Source organism: Pleurodeles waltl, chromosome 12, assembly GCF_031143425.1.
Source record: "Pleurodeles waltl isolate 20211129_DDA chromosome 12, aPleWal1.hap1.20221129, whole genome shotgun sequence".
Taxonomy (NCBI): Eukaryota; Metazoa; Chordata; class Amphibia; order Caudata; family Salamandridae; genus Pleurodeles; species Pleurodeles waltl.
The window spans coordinates 703,213,540-703,231,168 of record NC_090451.1 but is presented as its reverse complement, the minus strand read 5'-3'; the positions used below and the strand labels follow the sequence as shown (position 1 = coordinate 703,231,168).

The 17,629-nt window shown below is 45.1% G+C and overlaps 1 protein-coding gene across 2 annotated transcripts in view; it reads right to left on the bottom strand.

Annotated features, from left to right (window-relative positions):
• TSC22D4 (TSC22 domain family member 4) overlaps positions 1–12,346 on the bottom strand; it is a 352,090-nt gene extending 339,744 nt beyond the window's left edge. The window contains exon 1 of one of the 2 annotated variants that reach the window (XM_069215644.1): positions 12,223–12,346. The gene's annotated coding sequence lies outside the window, so the exon portion shown is untranslated. Of the gene's footprint in view, positions 1–11,849; positions 11,906–12,222 lie in introns of those variants that run through there. The other variant, XM_069215645.1, reaches the window with a different exon arrangement.
• Between the last annotated feature and the right edge of the window lie 5,283 nt (positions 12,347–17,629).

Sequence of the window (17,629 nt, the reverse complement as noted above, 5' to 3'; positions counted from 1 at the left end):
AGATGAGGGCTGGAGCAGGATTCCAAGAGAGGGATCACAGTTCCAGGATATGAAGCAAGTGTTCCAAAAGGGAAATGTGGGAAACCAGGAGCAAGTAACCACCAGGGAAACACACCACCACAGTTACTGGAGTAATTGAGATACATGACTGTAAGAAATCTGTCTTTTCTGCATGGTCTTCCCAGATTTGACACCTTCTGCTGGACTCTATATTTTTGTTGTATTTATAACTGTGTGTAATTTACCTCTTCTAGCCAGGAGCAGAGTGCCCGAGCCACCCTTTAAAAATGGTTGAACTAGCTTAAGCCCAATTAGCACATTTAACTTGCCTGTAAGTCCTCAGTATATGGTGTAAAACGTTCATCCCAGACTCGAAAATGCCACTCGTGGTCTGCAGCACTGATTGTGCCATCCACAACAGAGTCAGTGCAAACATGGCTTCAGGCATACTCTGTATAGCTTGACTATTTCAATGTAAACACGTAGTGTGACCTGTTAAAAGAACCCTTTTTGCCAGTTAAAAACATTCCTTTTAAATATTAATAAGTCACCCCTATGTTAGCATTGTATCCACAAGGTAGGAGCACGTTGTTTAAAAATAATAAGCCACTATGTTTTATAGTTATAGAAGCCAATTAAATGGTGAAGTCAGATTTTTAATAAATATTAAAGAAGAGTACATTTACAAAAGCTACTCTTTACCTGCCTGAACTGTCAGAAGGCTAATAAGCATAAGTCTCTGCCAGCTCTCAGCATGTGCTCAGCTTTGAATAGGTCTGAAATAGGTGTTACATGCCTCTCAGAAGCAAAGGGCAGAGATGATTTTTTTGAACTTCAATGAATGCAGAGGGGTTGTGGGCCTCCTTTTGACAGCACAGTGTTAAATCCTGCTTGACAGGTCTGTTGAGCCACATGTAACACTTAGGGCACACTTCAAAAAGGGAGCAGGGTGCAAAGAGAATTCTTATGGATCCCCTCTCTGTTTGCCCCTGCTTTTGTCCTGCCAGAATTCTGTCTCTTGGTTTGTTGTGAAATACATTGCTTGCCTCCAAATAGATCTTAGTGCTAGAGGTGGGTGGACACTAGGATTACCATAGTACACTTCCCACACACACACCCAGCCATCAGAGCCCAAGTTCAGTGTGCCGGAAGAGTTTCACCATCTTGAAAATGCCCAACATAAGGCATTTTGGGCCTGTCTGTATTAAGGCAAACAGGAACTACTGCAAGTTTAGGTAGGTCAAGGTCTGGGATGTTTTACCCAATTGTTAGGGAGTGTCCAAGAGTCATGCACACCCAATAGCTAGTGTCATGGATAAGTGTGCTCCCCCACGCACCCTCTTTATAACTCTTTCTGGACCTACGGAAAAAAATCAAATGAGAACAGCACCTGCTACCTGTGAACTGGGAAAAGCTCTGAAGTACTGGACCCTCTAGTACACAGGACAAAAACGTGGACTTCAAGGGTCATAAGGCTGACCTTATCTTCAAGCTACAGGGACAAAACAAACTGCAAGAGGCTCCTCCTAGGCGTACCTGGCTGATCAGTCGCAAATGGACTTGGACTTGGCCTGACTGTTGGCCTCTGCCTGACATCCTGTGAGCCATTAAGTGTCTCCCCTGAGGTTCGGGGGGCTTTAGAAGTATTCTGCGGTGGTTGTTTGGTACTTAACAGAGTAAGGGCCTCAGTTAGAGTTTAGCGGATGGGTTACTCAGTTGCAAACATGACTGATATCTTGCCCACCATATTACAAGTGCCATAAAATGTATTTAACTTGTAACACAGCAGGTAGGATATCTGCCACTTGTGCGACCAAATAACTCAGTCCAACAAACTCTTATCAGGCCCTAAGTCAAAAGGTGAAATATTTGCCCAGGACACACCTGGGTAGTGTATTTGACCCACCCTCCATCGAAGTTTGCCTCAAAGTGCGCCTATGTCCTGTTCTACCACGACCACTTGATGCTACTTAAAATTCTAAAAATCAATATCTCCGGTTCCCCTTCTTGGATTTTCTCCTTTTAATGTCTTTCGTAATAATAATACTTTATTTTTGTAATTTGAGATTTTTATTGCTTAGCATTTTGACCTTATCATGGTTTTGGTATGCATAAATACTTTACAAATTGTACAAATGCACACCTGTCTGTCCTGTGCCATAGGTACCAGGGGGCTAAACTCCGTTTAATTTAGTTTTATTGTTAAGGGTTGACCCTATAAGAGTCGCCCACCCCAAATACTAATCACATTTCTTTCAATGGCACATTTACAGCTCCTTTTATAGGGCGGAGCAGGAAGTAGGTGAAAGAGGAAGTCAAATGTAGGAAGTAGTCCCGCTACCATAGATTTGGATGTTAAAACATTTCAGACTGTGGAGGAGACCATAATGGTTTGGGAGAAACCAAACGGGTCACTTCCCGTTTCTTTGTGGAAATTTTGAGTAGTGGCCTTTTTGGGAATGAATGAATTTAAAGCCTTTGGGCTGTATAGACATTTCAAGGAAAGTGGGTTATAGGTAGGAAACAGCTACGATGATGTGCATCACCCGCAGAGGTAGGGAAGTATGCAGGAAGCAGCGTTAATAAGCAGGGGCTGCACACTTTTCCTTTTCATCTGCTCGGGCTAAGCGAGTTTCTGTGAGCCGCCTTTTATGTTCCGGAAACTGAGCAGCCAGGTGAAGTTGGGGTCTATAGCGCGCAGGTCAGCAAAACTGTTTCTGCAGTTTGCACTGTCGGCTGCCTCGTAAGTAATCAGTTTGGATCAGGTACGTCTACATAGACAACAAAGCATGCCGCTCTTCTTTCACTGTTTAGGAATGGAGGACCTGATTTAGAAAAGCAAGAGTTGCAAAGATGGAAAGCTACTTTACTAATTCACTCTTAGACTTGGAGCAAATTTCCAACTTTTATGGGATTCACATAGAATCCCAGGAGTACTTCTAGAAATCCATACTAATCGTAAAATTCCTAGAGTGGCAGATGGTAAGTTGCCCATGAGTAAATGGTGCAACAGCATCTGTATCTTTTTTTTTATGCCTGCGGTGGGGGGGGGGGGACAGTTTCCTAATTGCAGAAACCCCTTCTATGGCACCCTAATTACATATGCAGGTGCTCCCTCTCCATTCCCATCTAGAAGAAGTACTTACTCGTGTCTTTGGCAGGAGTAAATCTGCATGTGATTTCAAGGCTAGTTGGCTAGTCACATGAAGTATGGAAATATCAGAGACCTTTGATGTTGTTGGCGTTACAAAGCGATCTATCTAGAAATATCAACATTCCAGTTTCACCCAAAACGTGTGTTTGTGGAAATTCACGACTTTTGCTCTTAGATCTGTTTTTGTATGCTATTGCATATAAATGCCAAAAAATTCTGTCTCACTGTGCCTAAAATCAAACTATGTTATAAAATGTACGTAGAATTATATACATTTACGGGTGGTGACATTTCTTATAACATAACATATGTATTTAACAGATACTGTTTAAGTTTGAAGAGTCCATAACTTTGCAACTGTGGTGATGAAGCTGGAGAAGTATGGGGGGAGATATTCCCGGGGGGCTTCCAAGCTACACATAAGACTCAAATGGAAAGCAGATTTGGATTGGCAGCCATCTATGAGCATGATACTTTGAAATACAGTCAAACTTTCAAAGAGCAGAAACTATTCTCAATGCCCAACTTGGCTTGCATCATCCCTGTGTATTTCTAAGATAGATTTCAACAAAGTTCTGCACAAGAGAAAAGCAATGAAAAGACTACTGTGTAAATAAACAAAAGTAAAGATGCTGAACTTGAGAGGGCTCAATCGCTCCACCCCCCCCCCCCCCACGCAAAGAATTAAGCAGGAGAATACAGGGAGACTTGTGTTGACTAAGCAGATGTTTGCTCAGGGCCTCTGTGCAGATATCTGATCTAGCGAAAAATGTACCAAGTGCGTTGGATCACTGAGACAGTCTAGCGCTTGATATGCTTGTTCAAAAAAACAAAGCTGTGTTGTAAACAAAAGTTGCTGAAGTCAACAAGGGACTAATGTTTGAAAGATTGTATGAATTAAAATGTGCATTTTTACAACTATAAGAATTTGAAGGTCAAACCACACCTCGGTGTCAAATATGACCCCAGGTTTCTTTATGACTGAACAAGTGCTGGTGAAGTTTATCATGTTGACCGCTAGTTGGAACCAGGTAGTCATGGGCCACTGGCCCCACCAGTATATTCTCCGTTTTCCCTGCATTGTAGCACAAACGTTTAGAGGTCTTCCATTTCTTTACACCCTGTAAACAGTGACTGATGGCACAGATGTCAGATAAAGGGCCTGATTTAGAGTTTGGTGAAGGGGGTTACTCCATCACAAACGTGATGGATATCCTGTCCACCATATTACATTTCCATTATAGCTTATGGAATTTGTAATACGGCAGACGGGATACCCACCATGTTTGTGACGGAGTAACCCCTCGGCCAAAATCTAAACGAGGCCCTTAGATTCTCTCCAATCTACCAGGATCTGAGTGTCAGTGGCATACCTCTAAAACCACAGACCAGGGGCCATAGTCAGTTGTGTCAGGGGAATCATAAAAGTGTTAAAGTTAAAGAGAAAGGGGGGAGGCAGAGTTCTGGGGGGATGCTACATCTTAAAGCTTGAGGAGAAGAAACAAAGAAACCCAATGGACTCAACAAAATAATAAAACCCAAGCCAGTGATGTCCTCTTTGCTTCGACAATATGTTCCAACTGGGCACACAACACTTTGTGGTCTACGGCATCAGATGCTGCTAACAGGTCTACAACAATAATAGCAGTTAGCTGTTTTTGATCTTTGAGTCATAGATACTCCTACAGTTGGCCAGTGGAATGGATTCCATAATTTTTGCAAGCAATGGAGTTGTGCATGTAGGACAGATGTTTCCTGTACGACTGGCCCTAAACCTGCTTTTCACATTAGGGTTAACACTGTGGTACTTATCAACTTGTAGGCATTTAGAGGGTCATTACAACCCTGGCGGTCCAAGACCGCCAGGGCTGTTTCAACGGAACCACCGCCAACAGGCTGGCGGTGCTTCCTGGCATATTACGACCGCGGCGGTAGCGCTGCGGTCGCACCGCCAGGGCCGGCGGTTTTCCGCCACAATGGCCCCGGCGGTTGTAATCCGCTAGCAGCTAGCTAGCTAGCAGCGCTGCCCAGGGGATTACGAGTCCCCGACCGCCAGCCTTTTTCTGGTGGTCTGAACCGCCAGGAAAAGGCTGGCGGTACGGGGAGTCGTGGGGCCCCTGGGGGCCCGTGCACTGCCCATGCCACTGCCATGGGCAGTGCAGGGGCCCCCTGACAGGGCCCCATGCGGCTTTTCATTGTCTGCTATGCAGACAGTGAAAAGCGCGACGGGTGAAACTGCACCCGTCGCACGGCCGCAACACCGCCGGCTGCATTTGGAGCCGGCTCCCATATTGCGGCCCACATGCCCGCCGGCCCAGCGGGGATGTCCAAATGGGCACTGCGGGAGTGCGGCCGCATTGGCGGCCGCACGGCGGTTACAGCTTGGCGGGCGGCGGTAGCCGCCCGCCAATGTTGTAATGACCCCCTATGTCCTCTCTGAAGAAAAGTATTGACAAGACATGAGATGCCCTGAGCTAATGGCACTATATTTTGCTTTTCTCTGAAAGGTTATAAAATTTCTTATTGCCTGGGTGTCCTAACTTTTCTACAGATCTTAGATTCGCTCCATGGAGGAACAGGATCAAAACATTCATGCCTGTCTACTATGTGTCATAGCTGCCAAGGGGGTTAAGCTCAGTTGAATTTATTTATTTTTGTTAGAGATTGACCATGATGAGAGTTGTGATTACTCCTTGAGGTGGGCAGTTGTGTTTTAAGACAAGATAGTTTTTTAAAAGCTCAAATATGCATCTTTAACTCACAATTCTCAGCATCTGATTTGATTTTAAGCTACCTTCTCTGTGGTGGATTGAGTGGTCTGGAGTCCAAGCATCCTCTCGACCTCTTCAGCGGCTAGGTTATCCAAAGACCGTTTACATCTCTAGAGAAAGTCGTGCTATAATTGATGGACTAGGTCAAACTTCAAGTTACATTTTTTAATTTGAATGTGTCTTACATTCTTTACGAACAATATTATTTCTTGCTGTTATGTAAAAAGCTTTGTCAATCAGACCCACAGTGACCTGTCTTGGTTTCAAAAGTCCAGAAAGTAATACAATCAGAGTCACAGGTGGTCTTGTTTGAAGTAACAGAGAAAAAGAAAATATGACACCATATGACTGTTTAGATGCATCAAACTGCACCAGAAGCGACGAGGTTTTGTTAATGATATCATATCGTAATTTTGTAATGTTTGAATAAAGTAAAGAACACATCATCATCACTGAATAACATTGTGTACCACACCAAGGTGACCTTATGGCCATTTGTAAAACTAGGAACAAGGTGTATCATGAAGTGGGTGCAGATGTAATGATCAGGCCCATGACCATCTAGGCATTTCCAAGTCAGGGTGTGAGCAGGTACATTTTCACTGGGGTGGGGAGGGGAGCGTCCTCTCTTCAGCTTGAAGCCTTTCCCACGCGCAAACCTTGTAAACACAGGTTGTACACATGATGTTGACTGTGTTTGCTGATCATCTTTAACTGTTTTTGTAGGGCTGGTGGGTGCTCAGTGGGTGACTCGTAAACTGGGCTTTGGGCTCATTCCAGGAAGTCCTTTGCTGCCTGAGATCACAGACAGGGCCAGGAAGGGCCTTTACTGGCACTGAGGCTGGCTGGGCAGACAGATATTCACCCGCAGTGCCCTTTCTGAAAGGACATGCTTTTGGCAAGTACAATATTACATAGCTTTCCTCGAGGATCTTATTAATGACAGATTAAAAGACAGATCTACAACTCTTCACTTGATGGGGAAATCCCAAAAGGGCTGTTTGTCTTGGACACAACTGCATCCAGATACAGTTGTGTCCAAGACACACACAAACACACACACACACATATGTGTGTGTGTATTCGTTTTATATACACAATTTGAGTCCTTATTTGTTGTTATTTTCTTCTAACGCATCTCTGGAATTATTTTCTTTTGGCTGAACATTGTTAAATGTTTCTGATTCTGCTAATCGTGTTTTAGGATTCTATTTGGCCAACTTAAAAACAAGCTCAGAGTGGTGTTTTCATTATTTCTTTATGTTCAATGAGAAATAAAATGGTTCGAACTTACAAAAACATTATAGATGTTCTACTAGTATGATCCACTGATAGAAACTTTGCTACCAATGAGAGACTCTTTGAGAGGAATCCTCTGCTCACGCCCCACTGTAACCTGTGGATCATTAGGAGATCTTCTATCAGTAAAATCCACTGGCAGACACTTGGATACCAATGAGAGACTTCGTGGTAAGACTGCAGTGGCAAGGAATCCTCTTCTCATGCCCCACAGCAACCTGTTTGTTGTTCCTCAGGAGATCTTCCAGTAAAATCCACTGATAGAAACTTTGCTATCAACATGAGACTGTTTGTGGTAAGACTGTGGCTCAAAGTGGACCACCACGTCTGGTCAACATCAGTAACCATCACCCGTGCCGGACCTGTGAGGCAGCGCCCAAGTGTACTGCAGTGTCCACCATCCTTCTCCACCATCACCAACTGCATTTTGTCAACATGGAAATATCGGAAGTGGCCATCAGGTGCAAGGGTCCACCTGCTCCGGGCAGCACATGCCAACATGTACATCCCGTTCATTGTAATGGGTGCTCTTTCTGACAAGGATAGTTTCTTCAACATGTAAAGATTCTGCTCAAAATTTGAAAACGTTCTGGCTCAGCAAGACTTTGCGGAATTAGTGCCATGCAGGACGTCAGCGTTTCTAAACCAGTATTGCCAAGAAGCCTCGGTCCACTGCAGAAGGTCAGGGTATGTACAGGAGATAAGTGTGCAGACTTTTAACTCACATAGAACTCTGCTACCCTACAGTCATGGCCTAGCTGATGCCCTATGGGATGACTCCAGGCACAGCATCCTCAAGTGAGGCCTCATTCCCTGGTGTCTGGTACCTGCAACACTAGATGCTACATGCCAAGGCGCCCATGGAAGTCTTTCTGTAAAAACTTGGCAGTTTTTTCCTTCATGGAAAATAAAGTCGAGAAGACGCTCAGAAGAGTGTCTCTTTTCAGCTCGGTTTGAATACTGGGACCTGGAGGCCCACAGTTAATATAGGAAACTACATGTCCCAGCAGGTCAGGTGTTGGAGGCTGAAAGTTAGGAGAGGCAGGAAGCCAGCCTCTTTACAGGGGGCTCTAGGTTTTTTTTGATAGTGAGCAGTTCTAGGCCTGAACATTCATTCACCGGGAAGGACGGAGAGAACTTCCCCAACTCTTCTAACACTGGCTTCCCTGGATGGATCTTTACCGAAGCAAATCTTTACCAACCTTTGTCTAGAAATGGAGTTTAGACTCTTCAGCAGGGCCCGCTTTAGCCGTTGGCGCCCGGTGCCACAATCATTTTTGCCCCCTCCCACCACCAAAGACCGTCTCTTCGGATTCCCTCACTATGACCCTGCAAAAGTGTCTCCATACCCTCTCTCTCAAATACATTTGATGTGATTTAAAGCGCTGCTAAAGGCTGGCTTTACTAATCCACTCAGCTAGCCACATAAAATACATGTTTGTACTTTGCAGCAGACACATTAACCGTCTGTGCTACTTTATGGCGAGTCAAAACTGCCACTAGACAGTACTACCAGTCTCTCTCTAGCAGGAACATTAATCACGAGTTATCTCGACATTTCTATGGCTGCCTGAAAGCTGGAAGAACAAGGAAGTGTGCAGCAGGTGTTTTAAAATCATAAGGGTTTGGTCAACACAGCCCCCCACCCCCAGGTCAGTGGCACCCCTTCCAGGGCAGCGCCCAGTGCGGCCGCTTGCACTGCACTAAAGCCGGCCCTGCTCATCAGGAACTTCTCACCAAATCTTCTGCATTGTGGACCAGCAGATTGGATTGTTCATCCAATATTCAGGGGGTGGGGGTTCAGGCCAATATAGTGTGGCTTCTTATGTAGCAGAATATTCAATGACTCCTTAAATACATTAGGGACCATGTGCGGGCGCTTTTCCTAGTCACAATCTCTGAACAACCGGTTCAGCTTGGAGGCAGCTTCGAGGCACTATGCAATGAAGGCTGTAAAGAAGGGCACTGTTCTACACTTGCCCTGATAGACTGCTCACAATGTGTCTGTTTTAGCGCTGAGAGGTCATTGGCAGTACTACCTCGACACAACACAGGCCGTGCCAGCCCCGTGCCAGTATTGCAGACGGCACCGACCTCCTATCTGGGAACCCCGCTGGCTATACCAGTTACGTGGGTGACTCAGGCTGCCACTCTCGGTTCACAACAAGCTCTACCAGCTCTGCGGGTGGCACTGGCATGCACTCCAGGCACACCACAGGCAGGTAGCGCGGGTCTGCAAAGTGTGCACACGCACCACAGCCAGATGGCACGGATCTGCACTCTGGGCACACGCACCACAAGCAGAGGGCACAGCCCTGTACATTGGGTACACGCACCACAGGCAGGTGGCAGGGGTCTGCACACTGGGTAACCACAGGCTGTGCCAACTTTGCAGATGGCACTGGATGGTCGCATAGGCCAGCAGTCTGGGCACACACCACAACGTGCACCAGAGCTCCAGATAGCACCTGCCCGAACATTGGCAACACCACAGGCTGTTATTCGCACCGACCTCCTGAGCTGCCCATCATGGGGCGTGCGCACTCCCGCTGACTCCACACAGGACACTCAGCACGAGCACTATTAGCATAAAGTGCGGCGCGGGTACGTGATTCAGACTCCGCTCAGCATCTAGCAAGGCGCGTCCCGCCTCGAGGAGCTTGAGAAGCGCACACAAGACCGCCAGGCCGGGCACACAGCAAACGCCGTAAATGTGGGCTTTGTTTCAGGTATAGCTCGATTAGTTTCGTTTCTGAAACTGAAGATATATAATTAAAGACTGGCTTTCAAAAAAATAAATTGAACACGAGCAAGTGCCTAGGAGCCCCTCTCCAAAGGATTCAGTTCAGGCTTCTGTAATGCGCCCTATATGAAGAGGATACCGTTAACTGCTGCACCTGCGCCATTTCATACTGTATAGTGCTTCGAAACCGACAGGTGCTAACGGCGCTATATAAAAGAATGAACAGATTTATGAAGTGATGGAAGGAGGGAGCGTCTTGTGTTCCCGTTTGGAAAGCACAACACTGGGCACTGTGCGGCCCACTAACTGCGGGTGAAGGCCCCGGTACAGCACAGTACACCGTTGCGGCACTTTCAGACCAAAAGCCACAAAAGGGGCGGCTTTAGGGGCGTGGTCAGCTCACGTATAAAGAACAGCGCCTGTACTTGGCGCTGTGCCCCGTACCCAGGGGCGAAGGCACTTCGCTGTGCACCCTGGTGCAATTAAAATGGGGCCAACGGACCATGTTTTAACAGAGAAATACAGCAATAATCTGGGGTCGGGAGTGAGGGGGGAGGGGTAAGGTATGTGGGCACTGGTGCCACTGCGCCAGCTGCACCAAAAGTAAGCTAGGTCTCTGCACATACCAGGAAAGAGAAACAGGCCAGTGCAGTGTTGAACCCTCGTTAGTGGGGGTCGGGCGCTGTCACTTCAGCAGGATTCTAGCTGGAAAGCACTCCACCAGTGCTAGGCGCTGTATAGTGCAGCACGGAGGGCAGTGGGGTGCCCAGTACAGCTCTGTGTGATGGGATGTGGAAGGGTGTAGGGGCCTGGCCTTTAAATTGAGCTCATTTTATACAATGTCCCCGTGTATAGCGCCCTCCACCTGTACCTGGCGCTGTGTGGTGGGTCAAGAAAAACTGACGACACAACACAGAGCGGTTCACGACTATAACACGGCTGCATTTAATGCAACGATCCACACTTTACGTAGGGGTACACGGGACCCGGGGTGCATGCAATGGGGTACGGTGCGTGGCATTCACATGTAATAACACGACTGCCTCCATAACCCTCCTCCTGAAGGCTGCGTAGTCTGCACTAGCGCTATACACAGCGCCAAGTCACAAAACCAGAAAAATGTAAACGTGACTGGAGGCCGTCCTGACCTGAGGCTTGAAATCCGAGCTGTGCAGCTGCCCTGTGCGTGATGCGAGCTGTCAGGGCAGAGCCTGAGCTCAGAGTGCAGTGGAGGCTGCTCTCGGCTGAGAGGCCCCTGGTATAGACCGATGGCGGAGCCCGGCTCCGAGTGCAGGGACAGAGTTTCGGGTGTTCAGAGACAGACTGCGCATAGAGGCAGAGATCAGCGCGCAGGCACTGACAGCAGTGACAGAGGCAGGCAGTGACAGAGGCACGTGGAGGTGAGCAGGAGACGGAGGCAGGCACCGACAGAATGGACATTGAGGGGTAGGAGGGTCTGGGGGCACATACCTAGGGGGGCAAGGGCTGCGTGCGTAGGATAGCACGAAGAAAGACGCATGGACAGACATGGAGGACGAGCACAGGAGCAGGTGATCTCACATACACGCTGGCGGGGAAGCAGGTAGATCGAGAAAGGGACAGGGGGCAGAGGAGGGGTAGGGCACGGGATCAGAGGGCATAGGGCACAGAGGGCATAGGGCACGGGACCAGAGGGAATGGGGCGCGGGGTTAGAGAGGGCACAGGACACCAGGGAACGGAGAGAGACACAGGGAGGCACCAGGTCATATATCCACTGGGACAGAGGGGCGGCCAGATGTAGGACCCTAGGAAGACAGGGGCATCACGACATCGGTACAAGTGAAACCACACCAACCCCACCGGACCCTCCTCTCCTGCCCCCAGGCTTCCTTCTGTTCCTACCCTGTGCCAGCCTGCCCGCCTTCCTTCACTGCCAGCCCCTCCTGGGCACCACCATCAGCCTCCAATGCCAGCAGCGGGGGTCGCAGCCCTGAAATGAATACAAGCCCCCACCCAAGACCTTTCCACCAATGCGAGCCGCGAGAGTGTGGGAGGCATGTGCCGGGAGGAGGAGGCACTTTAAAGACACGCTGCAGGAATAATCCGTGTTTACAAGTAAACGCACCCGCGAGCCCCTGCCATGGAGTGTCATGAAACCAGAAGAGGCAGCCTCTTTAACTACAAAAACGGCTGAGGTACCAGCAGAGAAACACAATTACACAAACACACAAGCAAGAACAAAAGCACAAGTAAATGTATTTGGCAAAATAAGTACCATAGCAGGCTGCCGTCCTGTCCAGGGCCGAGTCTGGGGTCCCGGCAGCAGAGGGGAGTCCCGGTGGGCTCTGTTTTGGGGGGCGGTGCTCTCGGCGCTGCCACCGATCCCCGGGCTGGAGTTGTGCAGAAGAGGAGAGGAAATGTTCGGAGAGCGGCGCCCTCCCTCTCTGCCCCACGGGCCTGTCAGTGCAGGAGGCGGAGGGAGCGCTTTAAAGAGACAGGCCTGCTGTGCTCTCACAGTCACATAACTCCATGCAAAGGACCTGCCACGCGCCGCATAACCAGGCACCTTTCACAAGGTGCAGAGGAAAGCGCCACGAACTAGGCCCCCCACAGGCCGCCGAAACACTTCACACGTTTCAAAGCAGCCGCATGCAGACAGAAGGACTCCGCGGGCCGCAGGAAGTGCTCATGCGTTGCAAAAGACTTAATAAAGAAAAGATAACACGTGCTAAGCGCACTAAAAACATCTTCAGGCAATCAACAAACATACCTTATACATAGCAAAACCACCTTTTATGCCTGTCAAAGTGTCACTTACTGCAAATAAAAACACCACCATAAACTGTTAAAACACCTCTAGCATTGCAAAACAACTCCAAACAACGCAAAACACTTCCATGTGCTGTACAAATCGTCATACAATAGAAAACACATTAAAAAAGGTTTTGAATTCACTACATGTAATGAAAACACTGTTTCATACTCTGCAGAATATACTGCTTACATTACAAAATTACCTTCCGTGCAAGACAAACAATGTAAATAAAACACTTTCACAATTTTCTAAAATTCAATTTCAAAACACCTACAGGCATAGCAAAAACAGTTCCACATTGTTTCAAAGCGTTCACATGCTGAAAACTAGATGACTAAACACATCTTTGGAAACTCACCCCATATAATGAAAAATATGTTCTGACATTACTCTGCATACATTCCAACTCAACTTTTATGCTAAGCAAAACACGTTCAGTTATTGCAATTAAATCACACTCACAAACTGAGAAAGCGCTCTGAGAACTGCGAAACACCGATGCACATAGCGGAATTACTTGTGTGTGCTACAAAACACAAATACTCTTCAGCATACTTAATATAAACAACGTTTAGAACCTACCTCATCCAATGACAACTATTACTATACTATTAAACAATACTTCAATACAATACATAACACACTCCATGCATAGTAGAATCACCTTTACACACAGAAAACACATTCACATCTAGCAAATAAAGAGCTTCACAAATTGCTAGAATTCTGTAAGTGTTGCAAAATACTTTCAGGCACAGAAAAAGTAGTTCTTTGTGCTGTAAAAATGCTACACTTCAAACTGCTTAATAAAGGCATTATAAAACCACCTCATAGAACTTAAAAGTATTTTCACATAAGGAAAATAACCTTTCATGCAATGCAAACACATGTTCAATTATTTCCAAGATCACACATTTGGTAATATAGGCTTGTAGGCTACAAATAAAACACCCTCACAGACTGGGAAAACTCTTTAAGCATTTCTAAACACTTCTTTGCATAAGAAAACATGCCAGTGTACTGAAAAATATCTATACACTGCAAAGTACATATTAAATAAATACAAACTCTTGCAAACCAACTGCATGTTAAGTAAAGTAATATCATAAAATACCAATACTTTCATACAATGCAAAAACATTCACTACAAAATCATCTTATATGCTTTAGCACAAATGTTCATACTCTACAAATAAAACACCTATAAACAATGCCAAACCTCTGTACACTGTGAATTACACTAATTGATCGTAAAAACACTTTACTGTGGCATAAAAATATTCAGGAACTACGAAACACTGCAATAAAAAAGTTTAATCCACTCCTTACAGTAACATACCATTTCAGATTAACCAAAATATACTTCATAATTTTCAAAAACACCTTTCATACATTGTATTACACTTTCATGCGCTGCAGTTGAAACATGTCCACACACTGCAAAAATCCTTTTACACAAGGCAAAAAGTATGTTACTCAACATTGCAAAAACACATAAAAGAATGCAAATGAGGATCTTGAAGGTTTCACAAACCACAAACCATACACAGCAACATAACCTCGAGCACTGTACATGAATACCTTCGGATACTGAGAACACGATATGCTTTCATGAACTTGTTTCAAATACATCTTTTAAATCACTGTAAATCATTCATATACTGCAGAAAAACACCCTGAAAACAGCATATTAAAACACACATTTCATATATAATATTTTTGGCACTCTGCAAATTATGCTTTTCCAAGCTGCAAAAAGGATATAAATTACATCTCGTTATGTTACACACTGTAAAAACATTTTCATATTTGTAAAAAAAAATACTATCACACATTGCAGAAAAACACTATCACACATTGCAGAACAACACTACCACACATTGCAGAACAACACTACCACACATTGCAGAACAACACTATCACACATTGCAGAACAACACTACCACACATTGCAGAACAACACTATCACACATTGCAGAACAACACTACCACACATTGCAGAACAACACTATCACACATTGCAGAACAACACTACCACACATTGCACACTTTCATACTTTTCAGAAAGCCACTTTCAGGCACTTTTTTGGAAACAGTAACATACATCATAAAAACACATTCACTTTGGTAAAAAGACCATCATACTTAGCAGAAAACTCACTTTCATTCTTTATAGACAGCCACTTTCTATTCATTCATTCATTGCTATGAAACACTAAGATAAATTGCAAAAGCACTTTCACATTTGCAAAAAAAGTACTTTAATGTATTGCAAAACACAGGCTCTATAAATTACAGAAAGCAAGTTTCATGGATTGTTGAAAATACTTACTTTGCAAAACGCTGCTCCATTTGCAAACGTAGTATCATGCATTTCAGAAAGCACATTGTCATATTTTGTAGAAAAACACTTTCATACCTAGCAGTAAAAACACTTAGGTTATAGCAATACTTTCACATTTGAAACAAAAATACACATTGTATAAAGCACACTTTCATATTTTGTAGAAACCAACTTTCATGCATAGCAGAAAAACAAGTACATTGCAAAAACATGTTTTATCTCCAGAAAGCACTTTAATATTTTGCAGTAAATTCACTCTCATATATTGTCTAACACCACTTTCATATATTTCACAGAAAAAAACTTTCACACATTTTGTTTTTGGTAAATACTCTTGTTTTAAATAATATCATTTTGCTTACTAATTTTTACTTAAATACAGCTATAAACAATGTCTTTTTTGCTTATTTGAATATGTATGATTTAAAATATTAATTGTAGGTATTATAATTATTTAATTTTATTGTCAAATAATTTCATATTGTAAATTACATTTTGTAATGATTATTATGCACATTGTTTTATTGTTTAGTATTGATTTTACTCACTCAACTTTAGTTTGTTATTTTTAATGCATGTCTAAAGGTTTAATTTTGTGTTAATTGTGTTGTTTTTAGTAGGGTGTTGTTGGGTTGGTAGGGGAATAAGATGGGAAGTTAATTACATATAAATTATTCTGTTAATTATGTAATTTATTAACAATTATGTAAATTGTTTTATCTTGCATTGTTTTTGATACATTTTCTATTCTAAAATTTTACTGTATGTTTACAAGTTAATATTTCTGTGCGTAATTTAAATTTTGGTAGAGGGTTGTTGCTTTTGCAGAGGAATAGGGTGTGAAGTTATTGAAGTTAAAATATTTTTAATTAATTATTGATAATATTTAATTGATTAATTGATAATTCTTATATTTTTAATGGTGTCCACATTATGTACATTAATTGTTTGAATTATTTATTAATTGTTCATTACGTTTTTCAATAATAACAGCAGGGGGAGTCCCAGTGGCCCCACTCCCCCACCTGGAAACCCAGCCACTACTATACAGAGTGCTGGCGGAAGCCTGAACCATTTCTTTGCACCAGGCAGAAGCAAAATGGAGTTCCCTGCCTGGGGGAGTGTGGGCAAGGTATGGCCGCACTCTCACAAGCAGGATACCACAGTGGGCTCCACAGGGGTGGGCTCCACAGACCACTGTGAATTATCGAGTCCTGTGGGCCAGTCAGAATGCACTAGAGATTTCCAGGTCTGCGCAGGAAGATAGGAGAATGCATTTCCTTCAGCTGAGGTTTTGTGGATCCTTAAGAGAGTGCCCAGGGCCAGGAGGGTGGAGCGAAAATGTCTGGTGGGTGTGTAGAAGGAGAGGCAGTGGTTGAGGTATGTAGGTACAATGTTGTGGAGGGCCTTGTAGGTGTGCGTGAGGAGCTTGAAGGTGATTCTCTTGTTGACTGGAAGCCAGTGAGGGTCTCACATTTATCTGGAGATGTGGCTGCGGTGGGGGATGTTCAGGATAAGACTGGCCGAGGTGTTCTAGATTCTCTGCAATTTCTTTTGGAGATTTTAGGTGGAGCAGGCGTAGAGTGCACTGCCATGGTCGACCTAGTTCTCCTGGACTTGTTGGGGATCCACTTGAAAATCCTCCAAAGCAGGCGGAGCATGTGGAAGCAGGAGGATGAGGCGGCGTTAATTTGGCGGTTCATTGAGGAGTCGAGAATGATGCCGGGATTAGGTGCGTGGTCGGTGGGTGTGGGGAGTTTTGAGCGCTGCGGGCCACCAGGAGCCGTCCAAGGCGGAGGGGGTCGTGCCCATGATGAGGACTTTGGCTTTGTCAGAGTTCAGTTTCAGGCAGCAGTCCTTCATCCAGGTGGCGACTCTCATCCCATATCGGCTGTAGGTTCATCGTGAGAAAGAGAATCAGCTGGGTGTCGTCAGTGTAGGAGACAATGTTGAGTCTGTGGTTTCTGACAATGTCTGCAAGCAGGCAAATGTAGATGTTGAAGAGGGTGGGGCAAAGAGGGAGCACTGAGGAACTCTGCAACTGATTTCTATAGGTTCTGAGGAGAACAGTGGGAGCTTGACTCTCTGGGTTCGACCGGTGAGGAAGGAGAGGATCCACTCTAAGGCTTTGCCGCAGATGCTGGAGTCAAGGAGTCTTGTGCAGAGGGTGTGGTGGGAGACGGTGTAGAAGGCGGGAGAGAGGTATAGGAGGATGCGGGCTGCGGTTTTGCATTGGATGTCATCTGTTGCAGCAAGGAGTGCACTCTTGGTGTTGTGGTTGCTTCTGATGCCAGATTGGGAGGGGTCCAGGATGTGGTTAGTTTCAGTGAATTTGGTGAGTTGGGTGTTAATGGCCTTCTGGATGACTTTGGCTAGGAAGGATAGCAGTGAGATGGGTCTGTAGTTTTTTTAGGTTCATCGGGTCGCTAGAGTTTTTTTTCAGCAGGGGGTTGATTTCTGCATGTTTCCAGTCTTCCGGCGGGAAGTGGCGCTGAAAGAAGGGGAAAAAGAGAAATACAGAAG